Source organism: Pteropus medius, unplaced genomic scaffold, assembly GCF_902729225.1.
Source record: "Pteropus medius unplaced genomic scaffold, Ma_sr-lr_union100, whole genome shotgun sequence".
Lineage (NCBI taxonomy): Eukaryota > Metazoa > Chordata > Mammalia > Chiroptera > Pteropodidae > Pteropus > Pteropus medius.
In genome coordinates, this window is record NW_024354503.1 from 3,845,363 (window position 1) to 3,864,009 (window position 18,647).

The window sequence follows — 18,647 nt, forward strand, 5'->3', positions numbered from 1 at the left end:
CTTAATAACATTTCTTACCTCTCATAGTTTTTATGGATTAAATAATCTCAGGAACAGCTTAGCTGGGTAGTTCTGGCTCAAGGTCTCTCATGAGATTGCAGTTGAGATGTCAGACAGAGATGCTGTCATCTGGGGCTTGAAGAGATCCATTCCCAAGATGACACGCTTGCACAGCTGTTGGCGGCAGGCCACAGTGCCTCTCCACACGGGCCTCTACATAGTGTGGCTTGAGTTTCTTCATGACATGGTGGCTGGCTTCACCTAGAATGAGTGATCAAGAGACCAAGGCGGAAGTTGCAATATCTTTTATGACCTTTCCTTGGAAGTCGCACATGGTCACTTCCACAGTATCTTATTGATCTCTAAGTCAGCCCTATTCACTGTTGAGAGCAGACTTCATAAAGGTTTGACTATCAGGAAGCAAAGACCACAGGAGGCCTCTGAGTGGCTGGCTATCACATATAGATAAACTATCCATTGTAAAACATCACTTTGTCCAGCATCTCCTATCACACTGTTGTATTATAAATTATTTGCTATTGTAGTTAATACTGACACGAATATCTTTACGCATGTAGCTTTCTATTGCTCCTGAAGTAGTTCTTAGAAATTCATCTCTGGGAATGAAATTCCTGAGTCAAAAGATCTCAATCTGTTCATAGTTCTTCCTCCTCTGTCACTTATTGCTTCCAAAAGGATTGTATCAATTTTCAGTGTTATGGCAAACAAATGGTAGACTGAGTCCACTTCAGCTTTATCTACATTAGACTTTAATGCCACCAGCCAAAACGTTGTTCTGTGCACAGAACATAAAGCATTCCTCTGTCATCAATAAAATGGCGAACCATAGATATTGGTCGCTATTTGGGGCTATAATATAGTGATGCCTGGAGGAGCATCTGTATTGTGAAGAAATAGTGACTCTTTCCTAAGAAGCCCTGCATCGTAGCTACTCTGAATGTTTTTAAACAAAACTGGTTTTGAAATTGCATTTTCCGCCACCTCGTGGAAAGGCAACGTGGTGAGTGTAAAGAGCAAGTCTCTTTCCTTCTTTATACCTCAGTATCCCCATCTGTAAAGTGTGACTCAAAGCACCAAACTCCCAGGGTAGTTGACAGGATTAAAGAGATCCTGTACGTAGTGTTCCTAGCGTCATGCTTGCCACCCAGCAAAGGCTGGCTTCCCTCCCTCTCTCTCTCCCATTTCCTCTTCTTGGTTTAATGAAGGTCACACATTTTACGCTCACTAGCTGAAATACTTCCTGTGATATGTTCTTGTTAGCTCCTGGACGAAAAAGAAGTACATTAAAAAAAGAAAAATTGTAACAGTGATGCATGCTCACCAAATAAAAATTTGGAAACTGTGGGAAAGTACAAAGAAGGAAATAAAAGTTACCCGCAATTTCACGCCCCAGATCTGCCACTGCTAATAACATTTGGGTGTGTCTCCTTGGGGGTGTTGGGCCACTTCTTATTTTCGTAATTCTAAAGTGTGGCTCTGGGGCAGTGTGACAACTCTGTCCAGCCCCGTTGATGTTATGACTGGGGTCCTCGAGCCAGCTCCACAAGTGAAGCAGATAGGATTTCAAGATTTAGTCTTCACCATCTGCAGACAGTGGGACCAGGAACCCTGCAGAGGACAGGACTGACCCTTAATCTTCCCCTTTCCCAGCAAGGCCCTGGCCACACTCATCCAGACTTTGGGGACTTCTTGTCTTTGGGCCTCAATGTGATAAAATAGAGCTGTTACCATTGGTAGAGAGGAGCTGCCCAGGGTCAAATCCCAGCTCTGCCAACACTGGCCCTGTGACGTTGGGCAAGTTACTTTATGGTTCTGTGCCTAACTCATCTCTAAACTGGGAAGGATGATAATAATACTATGCGAATTAAATTGTTAATCAAGTGAGTTAATATGTATGGAGTCTTTAGAATAGTCCTTGGCGCATAGAGGGTGCTATGTAAGTATTAGAAAGTATTATATCCTGTGCGAAGTGTAGTAAGTGCTCTAAGGTATGTGCCATTTAGAACTGTAAACAGATTCTAAAAGTGCAGATGTGTTTAACATGAAAGGTGAAAGTTTCTCCTCCACCTGCTCTCACTCTCCAGAAGTAACCACTCGGAACAGCTCAGTGGACCACCTTCCAGATCTTTCTCTAGAAATACACAATGATCATATGGTATTTTCTTTTAAAAAAAAAACCCATATCATCCACATTGCCCTGCAACTTGCTTCTTCACTCAGAATATCATGGACATACCTTCCTATCAGAATGTGCATACAGACAGCTGTTAAATTTATGCCCTTAATCTCCAACTGATGGACAGTTAGGCTCTTTCCATTTTTTTGATTATATAAAATACAGCAAGGGACATCCTCCTCTAGAGTTCATCATTCCAAAAGGGGTAACTTGAGAGTGAGGGGGTGAGGGGGACACAGGCTGCATCGTCACTGCTCTGGGAGTGACCGAGTCAGATCGTCTGCCCTTCTCAGGTGGCTTCTGAGTGGCTCTAATGTGTCACCCTGGAAGTATCCCGCACATACACTCCCAAAGGAGGCAGGGGTCTGCCCAGGAGATTCCCACTTGGAAGAAGAGACCGCAGGGCAGGCTGTGGGGAGGACGGAGAGAGCTCAGATGCCCTTGGCGCCCCTTTCTCACCATTTTCTTTAAAAAATTTTTATTTAAATGTTTTTATTAGGAAAAATCTCAAACATCCAGAAAAGATGCAAGAGTAGTCCAACATATATCTATATACCGACCGTCTAGGTGTAATAGCTGTTGGCACTTGGCCCTATTTGCTTTACCTATCTGTATTGTACCTCTATAGTTTGGCAGAAACATGTCAAAGTAAGTCGTAACTATCATGACACATTTCTCTAAATAATCCATCTCCTAGGAATATGGACATTTTCCTGCATAACCCAATACTTAAGAAAATTCACAATCATTTTCCAATACCATCTAATGATAAATTGATTTTCAACAATTTCATATATTTGTGTGTGTGTGTGTGTGTGTGTGTAGTTTTACAAACCAGGCTCTAGTAGATCACCATTCTTTTCCCACCTTAGTCTGCACTTGCAACCCCCATTAATGACATGTCAGGGAGAGACACCAAAGCTTCCATAGCCTGCGTGCACTGTGGAGGTGGAGGTATCGGGTGGGGTTCGGGACAGGCATTTTCCTGTTAGGGAGGGAATGGGAGCCAGGTGTTGGCCACCACCTTCTCAAGGTGGCTGAGCTGGGGCTGGAGGACAGTACTGGGTAAGCACGGATCCAGATGCCGTGACCAGCAGCAGCTGGGGCAAGCTCGGCCAGTGCCCCGAAACATCAGTCATTCCTTGTATGGTGTTTTGGGTAGATTAGAAAATGAGATGCTTGTGGGCACAGCTCACGTGACAGCGTGCCTGACTTAGCAGCGGAGTCGGGTTGGATTTCAGCCCCAGTTCCGATGACAGCATTCTGTACAGTGCACAAGCTGTGCAATCACATGTGGCAACCCTGATTGGGAGGGGTAATTGGCCAATAAGGCAGGGTGGAGAGATTACAGCCCGAAAGCGGGCAAGGCAATGGTTAATAGCAGGCTGTCAGCCAAATAGCAACAGCAAAGAGGATCCTGGCATTTATTGGGTGTTCACCCCGTGCCCAGCCCTGCACTGAGAGCTGTTCTGAGTTCTCTCATGTTTTTTTTCATGCCCCCTGTGAGATGGGTGCCAGTGTTATCTTCATTTTAGGGATGAGAACACAGGCTCAGAGAGGTTTGATTATTTGCTCAAGGCTGCACAGCTCATAAAGGGCTGAATCAGGGCTCCGTCCTGGGTCATGCAGCTCCTGAGACTGGGCCTGAAGAACTGTGTCCCGCATGGCAACTGTCAGGGGCCCAGGAGCCCAGTTCATGGCCAGAGCCTTGGGGATTCTGTCTAGTAGTTCTGGGGTGGGAGGCGATCAGTCACTTCAAACAACCAGATGCCCCCCACCCCACACTGGGTGGTTCTGGTGTGTTCCCCCCACCATCCCGGTTAAGAACCATTATGTGGCAGGAGCATATGGGCATCCAGGGCCCCATCCTCTCTCAGCCACTGTCATTGCTAGGGGCTGTTTATAGACCTTTAGATCCCCAAGGCAGAAGTAGAGTCACCTGGAGGTGAAGTGGGGTCAGGAAGGTATCAGGAGTTTTGTGGTTTGAGCCACGCAAGGCCCCAGTCTCGTCACTCCCCTCGCTTTGGCATCAGACACAGGGTAGGTTTGGCAGGAAGGAGGCAAGGTTGGGTGCGCCCCACACGGGCCCCCAGACACCCTGGTTACCCCGGCCAGCTGAGTGACCTTAGACAGCTAGGGAACCAGACTTGCCTTGGGCTCCCCGAGAAAACAGGGTGATGTCACTGGCTTCCTCTACCCTGCCTGTGACCATCTGCCTGGGCCTAGGAAGCCCTGATAGGGTTGTAGGAGTTGGCAGCCGACACTAGGGGGTGGGGGTTAGGGAGGACTGGGGGTGTTGTGGGGAGACCTGAAGGCTCCAGCTCACATTTGCTAAAGGAGCAAGGAGCATAAACTGGGGACAGATTCTGAGGCCACCACCCCTGACCCCTCCTTCAGACAAAGGAAATTTACTGCGCCCTTACCCAGGCCCTGGCCCACGGGGCTATGGGCTTGAGCGGAAACCATCGTTCCCTTTGACAGATTCTCAGAGTCCCCACAGTTGGGACAGAGCAGCACTCGCCAGCCTAGAAGCTGCCAGATCAGCTGCTCTCTGGAACGAATGTCTCGCTGTGGCCGAATCAGAACTCGGCGCTGTTTCTCAATTGTCAGATAAGGTCATGTTCTGTATAACTGGACCTAAAAGAAATCAGGCAGGTTTTAAAGGAGATCAGGCAGCAGACCAAAAGACACTTAGGCTGTGACTCCTTTTGGCCTGTTTGTTTTGGAGGGAGAGGCAATTAGTAGACATTCTTGGCTGTTGGCCTAGCTATGGAGGCTCAGAGGCAGGGAGGGGGCGGCCGTGGGCGAAGGTAGGCACAGTGGGTAGCATCGATTGAGCCATAGACCTGTGGGGAGATGGGACCCCAGACTCCCAGAGAGGAAACCGAGGCTCGAAGGGGTCAGCGGTGAGCCCAGAGTCACATAGTTCAAGGCAAAGCGTCTACGTATGACTGAGTGGACACTGGGCATTTCTCCAGGCCTCCTCTGCCCCTCCTCCTGATGGCAGAACCTGCGTTTTCCTCCCTCATGCTCAGCAGTGTATGCACTGTCCCCATCGACCTTGCTCTCATGCATATCCAGCTTTTCGTTTTGACCGCCAGTCTGAGTGTCCTATAGTGACTTCAGGCCCCACACCAGCTCCCTCAATTGCATGAGGCCTAACCCTATAGCAGACCCTCACTCCCAGCCCCTCGGGGCGGCCTGCATCCGGCATCTCTACCAGGACTCTGCTTTGCTCTCCCTCCCTGAGCAATCCTGCTCTAGCTTCCTCCAGCCTTTGAGTCCCCTCCCACCCTCTTGACACAGGCCTTTCCAAGGTCCCTGCTAATGATAATAACGTGGCATGTAAAACGATACTTCCCATTCATCAAGACTCTTACCAGGCATGGTGCTAAGTGCTTACGAAGCCTCATCGGGGCCTCCAGTGACCCCATGTGTGGGGGAAACTGTCTCCTGCTGCAGCCCAGGGGTGGGGGCTGGCAATTTTGGAAAACACGGAGGACCTTTCGATAGTTTCAATGGTTGGTCAAGATGCTCCCCCACAGAGGAAAGAAAATTAAAGTGCTGTGTGTGTGTGTGTGTGTGTGCGTGTGTGTAGACACACATGCATCTTTATCCACCTTCATCCGATTTCCTGCAGCTCCCCTGACTCGGCTCCCTAGACTTGCCGGAGTCTTCCTCGTTAGCGCCGGTGTGATTCATGTGTGAGGGGATTTAATGCTGCTCATAAAACACCACTTCACGTTGTTTTCTTTTTCTCCTTTCTCTCACGGCCCCTCCACTCCACAGCCTGGGTTTCTCCCCTGCGTTTGGCCAGATATATAAAATAATACATCCACTGTGCAGGAGGAAATGACCTTTGCGTTTGGGGGGCATTTTTAATGGGGCCTGAGCTGCTGACAGTTCCACGCTTCCTGTTTTACCGTTTCACGATCTGAGACTTTGCCTGAGAGCCGGCGTCTTAGATCCCAGGGCGTTTGGGGGCCACCTCGCAAAGCCCTCAGTCACCCAGTTTCTCATTGGGCTTTACCCCACCGCTGGGCCTCTGTCTATGGGCTTCTGCTGGCTTTGCATTTTTCTTTTTAGTAACGAAAGGAATATATGTTTGTCTCTATAACTAGAAACAGTATAGACACAAAGATCCTCTCTTCTTGTCAGACTCCGTCTCCCAACAGGAAGAACATGACCTACACTGTCCCAGATGCACCTACAGAGTTCTCATCTCCCTTCTGGAATGTAAATTGCTTCAGGCCACTGTTGGAATCTCTGCCCCAGCAGGAGGCCTAGCTTATGGCAGGCCCTTGGCAAAGGTTGCATGAATGAATGAATCAATCAATGAATCAATGAAGCTATGCCTAGCATTCTGTCCCTGAGTTGGCAGTTCATCCCAGAAGAGACATCTTCAGCCACTCCCAAGTCAGAAGATCCTGCTTTGGGATGTGGCTCTATCCCTTCTTCTTGTGTGACCTTGGGCAGGTGTCATTTACTTTTTGGAATTTCCATTTTTCCATCTGCTAAATGGGGGGGTATTGCCTTCCAGTTCCCATCACAGACCAGTGAAGTTCAGAGTAGAAGGTAGGAGGGAAAATGCTCCATAAAAGATAAAGCATTGGGATGTCTGAGACAGGGCTGAGTGGGAAAATCTAGTTAGGACCAAATGACAATGGATAGTGATGCTTAGTATTTTAATGCCACCTTTTATCTCTCCAAATGAGGAGCAAGAGGTCTGGAAATTACTTACCAAACCAACAGTGGTTGCCAGGAGCTCTTTAGCTTTATTTGCAACATTTAAATTTTTAAATTTAAACATTTAAAACAGGTATGTACTGAGGTTCTACTTTTGTGTTGGACTACTTTAATATATATGCATATAAACAAAATAACATTAATAATAGTCTCCATTTATTAAACACTGACTCAGTAGCAGGCTGTGAGAATTACTACGATCCCAATTTTATAGGTGAAAAAACTGAGACCCAGAGAGGTGAGTGACTGGCCCAGGCTCTCATGGCCAGGAAAGGCTGACACGGATTCTGAACTCAAGTACAGCTGACCGACGGGGAACTGTTAGTTGCTAAAAGGACGTTGAGGACAGCAGCCACTGGGCAACTGGTCCAGCAGGGCAGGGATTCAGAGTGGCCTCCTCACACAAGATGAGAAACAGCCCAAAGAATGTGTTGCCAGGGACAGAATTTATGACGTTGTGTCGAAGAACAAGAAGCTTGGCATCAGAAAGACCTGGGCTCGTGTTCCAGCCCTGCCACTTCCTGGCTTTGTGACCTCAGGCAAGTCTCTTCACCTCTCTGGGCTTCAGTTTGCTCATTTTTCGAAAGGAGCGAGAAATCACCTACCTCGCAGGCTCGTGTGGACAGAGTGTGCTGTGGACATGAAAACGCTATGTAAACTGTAAAGTGCTGTCCATTTGTTGTTGAAACAGGCATTAATAATGTACCTGTTTTCACGCCAGGCCCTTCTCTGGATCTGGGGATACAACAGCAAACATGACAGACCAGGTCCTGGTCCCCAGAGGTGAATTTCCAGTGGTCGGAGCCCGAAGATCATCCACTGGGAAACCAGGGAGATAGTTAAGCGGATGGGGTTGAGGATGATTCAGTGGAGGACTCATGTGGGCCAGTGAGATGCAGCCACGAGGAAAGGAAGAGCCGGTGTGGTTGAGGGACAAGGAAAGGCCAGGGTGTTCCTGCCGGCGAGGGGGCCTGAGAAACACAGCCCACAGGCCTCAGGCCCCTGCAACACAGACAGGAATGTACCTGAGGCTAGAGGCCTGCGACTGGCCCAGTGACCGTGCTCGAATGCTCTGGGCGCTGGGGAGCTCTCTAACTGCAGAGGTCGCAGCAACAGCCCAGTTCTCTGCCAGCTGCATATGAGCTTCTGCTCAGGAAAAAAAAAAAAAAGAAAGAAAAACGTTGGTTTGCCTGTGACTCTCAACCCAAAGACAAGGGATTTGTCCTTGGAACACGATCCCTTTGTGTAGGACAGTTGGTTGCCTCATGTGTCCTGGCTTTGCTTCTGCCCTCCCATCTGCCAGGAATGCCCTTCCCACCTCTGCTGCTTAGCTAATTTTTACCCATCCATTCAGCTCTTCCAGGCAACCCCCAGCACCCCCGCATAGGGTGACTGTACCCTTCCTTCTCGATCTGGCACAAGGTGCATGGAGCTGAGTGGGCTTGGCTTTGCCTCCCCAATGTTAGCCCCGCGTTACGAAGATGTCTTCTGAGTCACCTACAATGTGCCAGGCCTACTAAGTGCTTTAATTCTCCAACGACTCCCAAAGTAGGTATTATTATCCCTCTTTCTCAGCAAGAAAATCTGAGGTTCAGAGACGAGAGTGCCCAAGACCACTCAGTTAGTGAGAGGCAGAGCTGGGATGAGAACCCAGCTTCTTCTGGCTGTGAAGGCCACGTCCTTATCCAAGGGGCCACATGGTCTTGTCACACAGTGCAGCAGGGCCATGGGCGGGAAGGCAGGAGGTGCCTTTCTGGGAATGTTTTCAGTTCAGCTTCTGGAGCTTCTCCCCCACCCCTCTGTCCAAGCCCCTACGTCAGCCCCTTACAGATGAGGAGGCTGTTCCCATGACCACTTCTCCATAATGAAATGACCAAGAGGCCAGGCTGGGACGGCCGGTCTAACCACAGAGTGACAGATATTTCCGCGTGTGGAAGTGGGGTTTGTGTCTTGATGCATGTTTTCGCGGTTCCCTTTTCCCTCTTTCGGTTGGGCGATGGGTCCTGTCACAGTCTTATTGCCCTGATGTGTTTCATATCTGTTGCCCACAATCTTTAGACTGTTCTTAACAGTCTTTTTTGTTAGCAGAGCACTTTCCAGTTTGCAGAGCACTTTTATATGCATTAGCTCAGTGACTTCCCAGCAAATGGGGATTTGAGCCCATCTGATAAATGGAGGCAACAATAACATTTAGCTGCTTTTTGTTGCGCTCTTAGAGTGTCTTGCTCCTGTTAGCATGGTGCTAAACCACGCTACACACTGTATCTCCTTCGATCTTCCAAACAGCTACATGAGGTCGATAATATTATTATCTCTATTTTAGAAGGAGGGATACTGAAGCTCAGAGAGAGTAACTGGCTTGCCCAAGGTCCCACTGCAGCAAATCCAGACCTAGAATCCATCTTTTGGTTCCTAGTCTAGTGTTCTCACTGACCCTTGAGATCAGTCATAAAACTGAAAAAAAAAACAAAACCCTCTTTATTTCAAGACATCTACATCATTGACTATAGACATACCACTATTTTATATACTGTAGGAAATAAAAATGTTGTCAATTAAGCTGAGATACAATACTTTTATCACTTAGAATTTTCAGTAATAAAAGAGCTCTTTTAGACTCAGATGCCTGTCGTGTGTGTGTGTGTGTGTGTGTGTGTATCTATATGTATGTCACTCTTGTGCATACATAAAGGAACTATTTACATGAAAATAAATTTATAGGAAATGAAATAAAATTTATATGAAAATAAACTTCACATTCAAAATCTAACTGATCCAGACTGCCCATGCTTTTCACACAACATTGTCCTCTGTGCCTGTAAGTGTCGGTGACACAGATTTCTCTTTCTCTCTGTTTTTAAAAACATTTTATTGACCTAAAGCTGTCATACGATAAAATATATGCAAATCCTAAGTGTATCTGATGAGTTTTTACCCATGTACGTATACGTCTGCCATCAGCGATGGGCTGATGGTTAAATATTCAGGAATTTTGCAAACTGGTTTTTAAACTGTTGGTTGCCTAAAATCTGCCATGGTGGGAATATTTACACCATGGAAATTGGCAAATGCTACAATTCAAGGCTTTTTATCCCCTTCAATGGCACACCACTGAGTGTAACCACCGCTGGATCCAGCGAAAGATTTCTGGCATCCCAAGAAGGCTCCTTTGTGCCCTCCCCCACCCCTCTCAACTCGGGGGCCACTCTGAAGCAACATTTCTTAAAAGGATCCAGAGCTGGACAGGGAGCCGTGGCGCTGGGCTCTGACACTGGCTTTGCTATTGTGACACCCATGTGAAGGATGCTGCTAACCATGTCTGCTTTACCACCACCCCCAGCTGGGACCCACAGCCATTTGGTTCCTAGAGGGTAAAAGAAGACTCCCCTATTGTCTCCAGGATTTTCTTCCAAGCCACAGAAACCCTTACCAGAGCGATGTTTGGCTTGAGCTGGCAATAACAGCTTCATCCAGAGGCCTCTGGCCAACAGCTATTGTAAGACACATCCCAATTTCAGAGATATTAAAGTGAAAACGGTGCCTCTTAGAATGTTTTAATGAAGCAATTTTCCTTTGAGAAGCAGCTCGTCTTGATGATTGAGTTCCATAAACAGATGTAGCCCCATTTCCTCATGGCCAGAAGTCTCACTGGTCAGCCCGTCTCCTGGCAGGTAGCATCTGCCCACCTCTCTGGGATCTGATAGGTGTCACTACTTTTGGCCTTGACCTGGAAAGAGAGGGCTGGAATGCTGTGGGAACCCCCCGGACCACAGGCTGGTTCGGGACAGTCTTTCTGGGTGCGGACGAAGGCTAGGCTTGTGCCCTCTGGGGAATGATTGTTCAAGGTGTTCTTTATGAGGTCACGCCTTGAACACACCTCTGTGAAGACTGTTTCAGGGTCAGCATCATCTTCCCAACCTGACTGTGACCTTCCGTGACTGGGTTTTAATCACCTTCATGTTCTCTCGAGGCCCAGCACACCCCTGGCATGAAGCAAGTACCCAGGAAATACTTGAATAAATGAATGCGTGACAGACTAAGAATGCAGAGACTTCATTCTGCAGCCCGCTGAACTTGCCCTAAAAAAGCCTCTTCTCTGTAAAACTGACGGCGGCAACTGAGATGACGATGCAAAATGGCTTCCATGACCTCGGAGAGGTTAATTTGCACGAGCACCGAGGAGTTAATTGAGAGCATCATTATGTGACTCTTTTGGAAACCTGGACACTGCCACTTCCTTCTGTTCAGGCTACCCTACCTCAACCCTGCCTGCCAGAGCCAAGGTCTGGGTCTGCAGCAGGATAGGGAGAGGCAGGGAGGATGAGGCTGAGACCTGCTCTGGGGGCTGGGGAAGGGATGGCAGGAAGCAGCATCCATAGTGAGGTACATCCAGATAAAGCCTCAGAATGGGCAGGGGGGTTGCAATAAGTTTTCTGAGGAGAAAGCGAGAGGGTTGGAGCACTGGGCGTCTGGAACAGACGGACCTGGGTGTGCTACAGGGGCTGTGGGGAATTCAGAGGGAAGCATCTTGCTTCCGGGGGGTAAAGAACTTTCAACCTAGACCAGGATACGTGGGCTCAAGTCCCAGCCCTGCCACCTCCTAACCTCACAACTCCATAACTGCTTTCTCTGAGCCTCAGTTTCTCCAACTGGAAAATCCAGATTAATAACCCTGGTCTTGAGAACCTCCCAGCTACGGTTGTGGGCATAATTTAAATTTGCTCACGTGATAGTGAATCCTTGCTCTGGACTTACGTGAATTAATTCAGTGGCTCTCAAAATGTGGTCCGGAGACCAGCAGTGTCCTCATCACTTGGGAACTTGTTAGACATGCAAATTCTTGGGCTCCTGCGAAATCTGAAACTCTGGAGATGCAGCCAGCAGTGTGTATTTTAACACGTTCTCTAGGAGATTCTGCTGAAACCTAAAATTTGAAAATCATGGCATTAGCTCATTAGTCTGCCCATCCATCTTCCGAGGTGAGCGTTGCTAACGGGAAGAGCGAAAGCTTCCTTCATGCCAGTTGGCCCCCATTTCTCCAGACTTGAAGGCGGATTTTTGAAAAAATGTGATTCCTAGACCGTACAATAAACCCTTTTACAAAGTGTACAGTTCTGTGGTTTTTCGTATAGTCACAAGGTCACGCAGCCATTACCACTAATTCCAGAATATTTTCATTGCCTCCCAAAACATTGTACTTTCTAGCAGTCACTTCGTGTTCCCCTTTCCCCCCAGCCCTTGGCAACCACTAAGCTACTTTCTGTCGTTATGGATGTGTCTATTCTGAACGTTTTGTATAAATGCAATCACGTCATATGTAGTCTTTAATTTCACTTAGTATAATGCTTTCGAGGCTGATCCACGTCGTAGCATGTATCAGTCATCCCTTTTTTATTGTTGAAGAACAGTCTATCATATGGATGTATCACATTTTGTTTACCCGTTCATCTATTAATGGACATTTGGGTTGTTGCCACATTTTGGCTATTGTGAATAACGCTACTGTGAATATTGGTGAATAGGCACTTGTTTGAAGATCTATTTTCAATTCTTTTGGGTATAGATTGAAGAGTAGAATTGCTGAGTCATACGGTAACTCTGTATAGCTTTTTGAGGAATTGCCAGACCATTTTTCAAAGGGGCTGCACCATTTTACATGCCCACTAGCAATGTATAATGGTTGTACTTTCTTCGCATCCTTGCCAACACTGGCTATTTTCCTTAATTATGTAGCCATTCTAGTGGATGTGAAGTGGTACCTCATTGTAGTTTTGATTTGATTAGTGACGTTGAGAATCTTTTAAGTGCAACTGTCATTGACGGCATCCCCTTGCACACGCACACACGCACACACACACACACACAGCCACTTGCATAACTTCTTTGGAGAAATGTCTACTTAAGCCCTTTGCCCATGTTTGAATCAGATTGTTTATTTTTTTGTTATTGAGTTTTAAGACTTCTCTATCTATTCTGGATATTGATCCCTTTTATCAGATATGTGATTTGCAAATATTTTCTCCCATTCTGTCGGTTGCCTTTTTACTCTATGGATAGTGTCTTTTGATGCACATAAAAAAAAATTGATGAAGTACAATTTATCTATTTTTTCTTTTGTTGCTTGTGCTTTGGTGTTGTATCTAAGAATTTTTTGCCAAATTTGAGTTCATGAAGATTTAACTTTTATGTTCTCTTCCAATAGTTTTGTAGCTGTAGTACTTACATTTAGGTCTTTGATCCATTTTGAGTTGATCTTTATATATGGTGCGAGGTAGGGGTCCAACCTCATTTTTTTTTTTTTTTGCATATGGAGACCCAGTTTTCCCAGCATCATTTGTTGAAGAGACAACATCGTAAAGAAAAATGTTGAGTAAAAAACTGGTGTAGTTGATTTGCGCCAGATATGGCAAAATGGGGGAAGGTGGTGTTTGAGCGAATGAAGTTTGGGAGATGCTTTTTCTAGCGAATTCTTGCTCCTTGAAGATGTCCTCTGGCTTGCAAGATGCCATGTTCAGTAAGAGATGCCAGGATTGGTATGGTCTCCCACCCAAAGGCATAATTTGGCAAGACCCCAGCCAGGTTTCCCCTCCTCTGCTCTTCCTGGACTTGCATTCATGGACAGGGGGTCTCCAGGAGCAAAGATGGAGCGATCCCCTCGCTGGCTCACCCGTCACACAGCCACTCCCTCCTTTCCTCTGGCAGAGCCTTGGTCCAGCTGCCAGGCCCAGCACCTCTGCCATTTGGCCAGATGTGGTTCCAAAAACAACTTCAGGAGCACTTGGATATGGTTTTCAGCCCGCGCTAATGGCACTCCTGTCCACAGCCAAGACCCAGGTTCCTGCTGGGTTTGGGTGGCAGCTACTCACCTCCTGGAAGGTGTTGGAAGTATACGGTTTTTCTTTTTCGCATTTTGCTTCTGGAACGTAAGTATCTTTCCGAGTCTCTCTGGCAAAACGATGACGTGCAGACCCGTTGGCCTTCCCGTCGGAACCAAGCGGCCTCTCTTACCTATCACCCAGATGGTCCAGGCGTGTTCATTTCCTGGGGCTGATGTAACAACATGCCACAAACTGGGTGGCTGAAAAGAACAGAAATATGTCCTCTCACAGTTCTGAGGACTAGAAATTGAAAGTCAAGGCAGGGCTGGTTCTTCCTGGAGGCCTGAGGGAAGATCTGTTCCACATGTCCCTTCTAGCTCCTAGGGGCCACCAGCAATTCCGAGTGTCCCCCGACTTGTAGGCGCATCACTCCAATCTCTGTTTTTTTTTTCTTTTTTCGCATGGCCTTCTCCTCGCATCTCTATCTTTATGTCTCTTCTCCTCTTATAAGGGCACCCTACTTCAGCATGACCTCATCTCAACCTAACTAATTATATCAGCAGTGATTCTATTTCCAAATAAGGTCACCTTCTGAGGTCTGAGGAAGGACACGAACCTCCGAGGGAACACTGTGAAGCCCAGCACACTGGGAAATGCTGAGGGCATGACTGGGAAGGAGGGTATAGCTGACACTGTGACACTCCTATGCGCCTTTGCTTCTGAAAGCCTGCACCTGTGACTGTCTTTGGAGGCCACCCTTCTAGCCAGAAGTGCTTGGGCATTTATGTCCCCTGGGGTGGCCTTAACATGATGATGACTGACATATAAGAGTATGAAAGCCCAGCTCGCTTACCTCCAGTTGGGAACAAACTCTGAGGTGTAACTGACACTCCAGAGCACCCCCGTCCCTCCCCCACCCCAGGTCAGGCTCACACTGACTTTTTAACTTTTCGTGTCCTGTTTGTTCCCTCCCACCCCGCTTCACTGATCTTCCTGGGAGTATTTCCTTAAGAAATTCACTTTCACACGAATCCTCGTCTCAAAGTCTGCTCTGAGCAGACCAACCAATCTGAGACGGGTCCCCACACCTGGGGCCTACTGTGGCCAGCACCGATTCGGGGACTCAGCCTAGGGGAGCCACAAAGGGACTCACCTCACGAGGTCCCAAGGTTCAGTGATTCATGGATGGTGGTGCTTCGTAAACAATAAGCCCTCTGTGAGCGTGGCGGTCTCTCCCACATATTCTGCCCAGTTGTCCGTTCCCCAACTGTGCCATCTGAGATCTTCTATAATCCTGTCCTTTCACGCTGATGAGCAACCAGTCTGGGACTTAGTGCTGACACATAGCCCTTCTTCCTCCACATGAAGGGATGACCAAATCTATTGTGTGCCAGCCCACGAACCAGACCCGAGTCCTTTACTCCTCTGACAGTTGACCACAGGGCACTGTGACCGTGAGGCCACAGGTATGTACTGAGGGATAAGTATAGATGCAACAGAAGTAAGTGACGTGGAGACCTGGCACCTCTTCCTGGAACCTACTTGGATTCTCTGGACCTGCTTAGTCTCAATTCCAAATACATCATTTCTGTTCTATCGTGGGTTTCTGTTCTCCTAATACAATGACTTGCTGGATCTGATCACATCCAGCTCATGGTAGAAGCTCAGGTAGTACAGGTTTTCAGGGTCTCACAGGCAGGTGCTCAGTCTCTATTAGGATCCAGTTGCATGCCAGAAATTGTTTTTCAAAAGGAGCATAGTTCTCTGCTGATCTCTTTCTGGGTCTCAAAAGTGATAACGTTCTATTGGCAAAGGTGTGGAGAAATTGAAACCCTCGTGTGCTGTTGGTGGGAATGTCAAATGGTATAGCCACTATGGAAAACAGTACGGCGGCTCCTCGAAAAATTAAAAATAGAATTGGCATATGATCCAGCAATTCCACTTCTGGGTATGTGGGTAACTCCAGAAGAAGAGAAAGTGAAGTTTTGATAAAATATTTTTACACCCATGTTTATAGCAATGTTATTCAAAATAGCTAAAATGTGGAAGCAACCCAAGTATCCAACGACAAATGAATGGATGAGCATAATGTGGTACATCCATGCAAAGATATATTATTCAGCCTTAAAAGAGAAGGAAAGCCTGTCACATGCTACAATGTGGATGAAACTTGAGGGTATTATGCTACGTGACATCAGCCGGTTACAAACACTGTCTGATTCCACTTATATGAGATACTTAATCGACATCATAGAGACAAAGTGGAGTGATGGTTGCCAGGGACGAGGGGGAGGGGAAGTGGGGGAGTTATTTTTTAATGAGCATAGAGTTTCAGTTTTACAAAATGAAAAGAGTTATGGAGATGGATGGTGATGATGGTCATACAAAAAAGTGAATGTATTTAATGCCACTGTACTGTACACTTGAATCATTAAGATGGCAAATTTCATATTATGTGCATTTTAACACAATAAAAAAACCTGATAGCTTTCTGACCGCCCAATAAACAGGTCAGAGTAGTATTCCCAAGTGTGGTATATGCTTCTCCAAAATTCAGAGGCCAAAGAGGCTGGCTTAAAACAAAATACATTTATTCTCTCAAAGTTCTGCAGGTCAGAAGTCTGATCTGTTGTTAGGGCTGTGCTCCCTTCGAAGGCTCTAGGGAACAATCCATTCTTTGCCTCCTCCGGTCTCTGGTGGCTCCAGGCGTTCCTTGGCCTATGGCTTCATCGCGCCAGTCTCTGCCTCTGTGGTCACATTGCTTTCTCCTCTTCTCCGTGTGTCTCGTACACGAACGTTTGTCACTAGATTTAGGAACTGCTCAGATAACCCAAGATTATATCCTCAACTTGAGGTCCTTCACTTAAGTACATCTGTAAAGACCCATTTTCCAAATAAAGTAACAGTCCCAGGCTTCAGGGATTGGGACGTGGACATATTTTTTGGTGTGTGTGTTGGGGGCATTTTTTTGCCCACCATACAGTAGAAGGCGAAAGGTGCAGCACCTTGTCGTTTCCCTTCAAGGCGATGGCTTGGCACGCTTCGGCTCCTCGGCTCCTTAACTTCTTCATCCGCATGGCGGACCCCCAAATCTTCATGGGCACGCATGTTCTTGCCACTTTCTCCTCTTCGAGCTCACAGCATCAGGGGAATGGGGCACTGCCCCGTGGAGGGGGTGTGGGTAACTCTCCAGCAGCGTCCACTACACTGTCCTCGATCACGCTGACTCTACAGTCATCACCCAGGTCCATCGTGCTGACATCACGGGAGTGTTGGCTGCTAACAGCTCATATCTGCCCCTTTGTTTGGAGAACAGTTCTCTGCCCATCAGTAGAGATCTTACCAGGGGCTTTCTACCCCTCCAGGGGATCAGCCAGCCAAACTGTCTGGATGACGGACATGGGTGGACAGAAGGCCTGCTCCCTGGGGGGTAACTCAGAGGGCCAATTCATGCTCCAGAGGCCCCTGTGAGATCAGAATGAGGCCAATCTCCAGCTCAAAGCCATCACGGATCACCTTTCTTCCCCTACTCTGTCTTACTTCCCTCATTCTCCTTTTGAAAGCACCACCCCACAAAAACCCCTATCTCTGGATCTGCTTCTGGGGAACCTGACCTCAGGCAGTTCCTGGCAACGATATTATGACGAGCAGCACGGTTATCCTAGACCCTTGGGAGGGGCGGCACAGGTGTTCTGCTTTCCCTGCCATGTCAAGGCATGCTGCTCGGACATCACGAAAAAACTCATTGCCAAGTCCATAGCTGCCTACTAAATTCCAGACGCTGCGTTAACCTGCTCCAGTAAAGGTACCAGTAGCTGAGACTGGGCTGAACTTGGCTAAGCTCATGGGATGAGCTTGGCTAAGCTCATGGGAGCCTAGAGTCACCTCTCAGAGGGGCCTTCCCTGACTACCTTATCTTATGCCGTCTCGCAAATCCCTGTCTTCCTCCATCATATCCTCCCATTTTATTTTTTATTGCCCTTATTACTATCTGAAATCATGTCATATAGTTATTTGTTTGTTGGTGGCCTTCTCCAACGAGGGCGTGAGCTCCATGGGGCTGAAGGCCTTGACTCATAGCTGCATCCCAAACACTCGGCCCTGCAGGAGGTGCTTAACCGTGTGTGTCGGATGGACGAACAAGCAGGCCAACGATGAAGTAGACAGAAGGGGATAAAGAGGTTTTCTGTGGAGATTCTGAAGTGGAGGCCATTTCTGAGGGTCACCGGGGTGGGAGAAAGCAGGTTGGGATGGGCTCTCTTCCAGGTGGTGAAAAGCCCCTTGGCCCGTCCCAGCCCTTCACTGGCCAGTCTTCTTGTTGGGTCTGGCTCAGACCTCAAGGAAACATAACATTTTTAATAAAACCTCAGAGTCAATAAAGCCGAATGGTCTCGGGTGACCCTCCTGCCGGCCCCGGCTGTTGACTTTAGAAGTCAAGAGGTTGGGGTGTTGCCCAATTCCTGTGTAGTTCAGGGAGATATAAGCTAGAAGGGCCTGGCCCGTTTTATATGAAAAAAAAAAACAACAAAACAAAACAAAACTCACTGGGTCCTGGAAAGATTCCACCGCCAGCCAGAATCAAAGGTCCATTCAGAGCGACAGAACCCCTCACATTCGCCGCTAATGAAAACCAAATTTCTCGTCCCTCTGAGCCTTCCCAGCGGCTGCAACTGGAAGGGGCTGCTTGTGGAGCTCTTGGCCACCCCTCCTGCCACCGAGAGGGCCTCACCGTGTTAAAATAGTTTTATGATAATATGGGCCTCGTATTTTTCTAATTTCAGGCGTCGGTGATTTAGGACTGAGTTGTTTTCATGGAAAAAGAAATGGAACTTGTGTGAAACAGGGCAAGACTGCCACCTCTGAAGATATTCCCACCGTGTGCATAT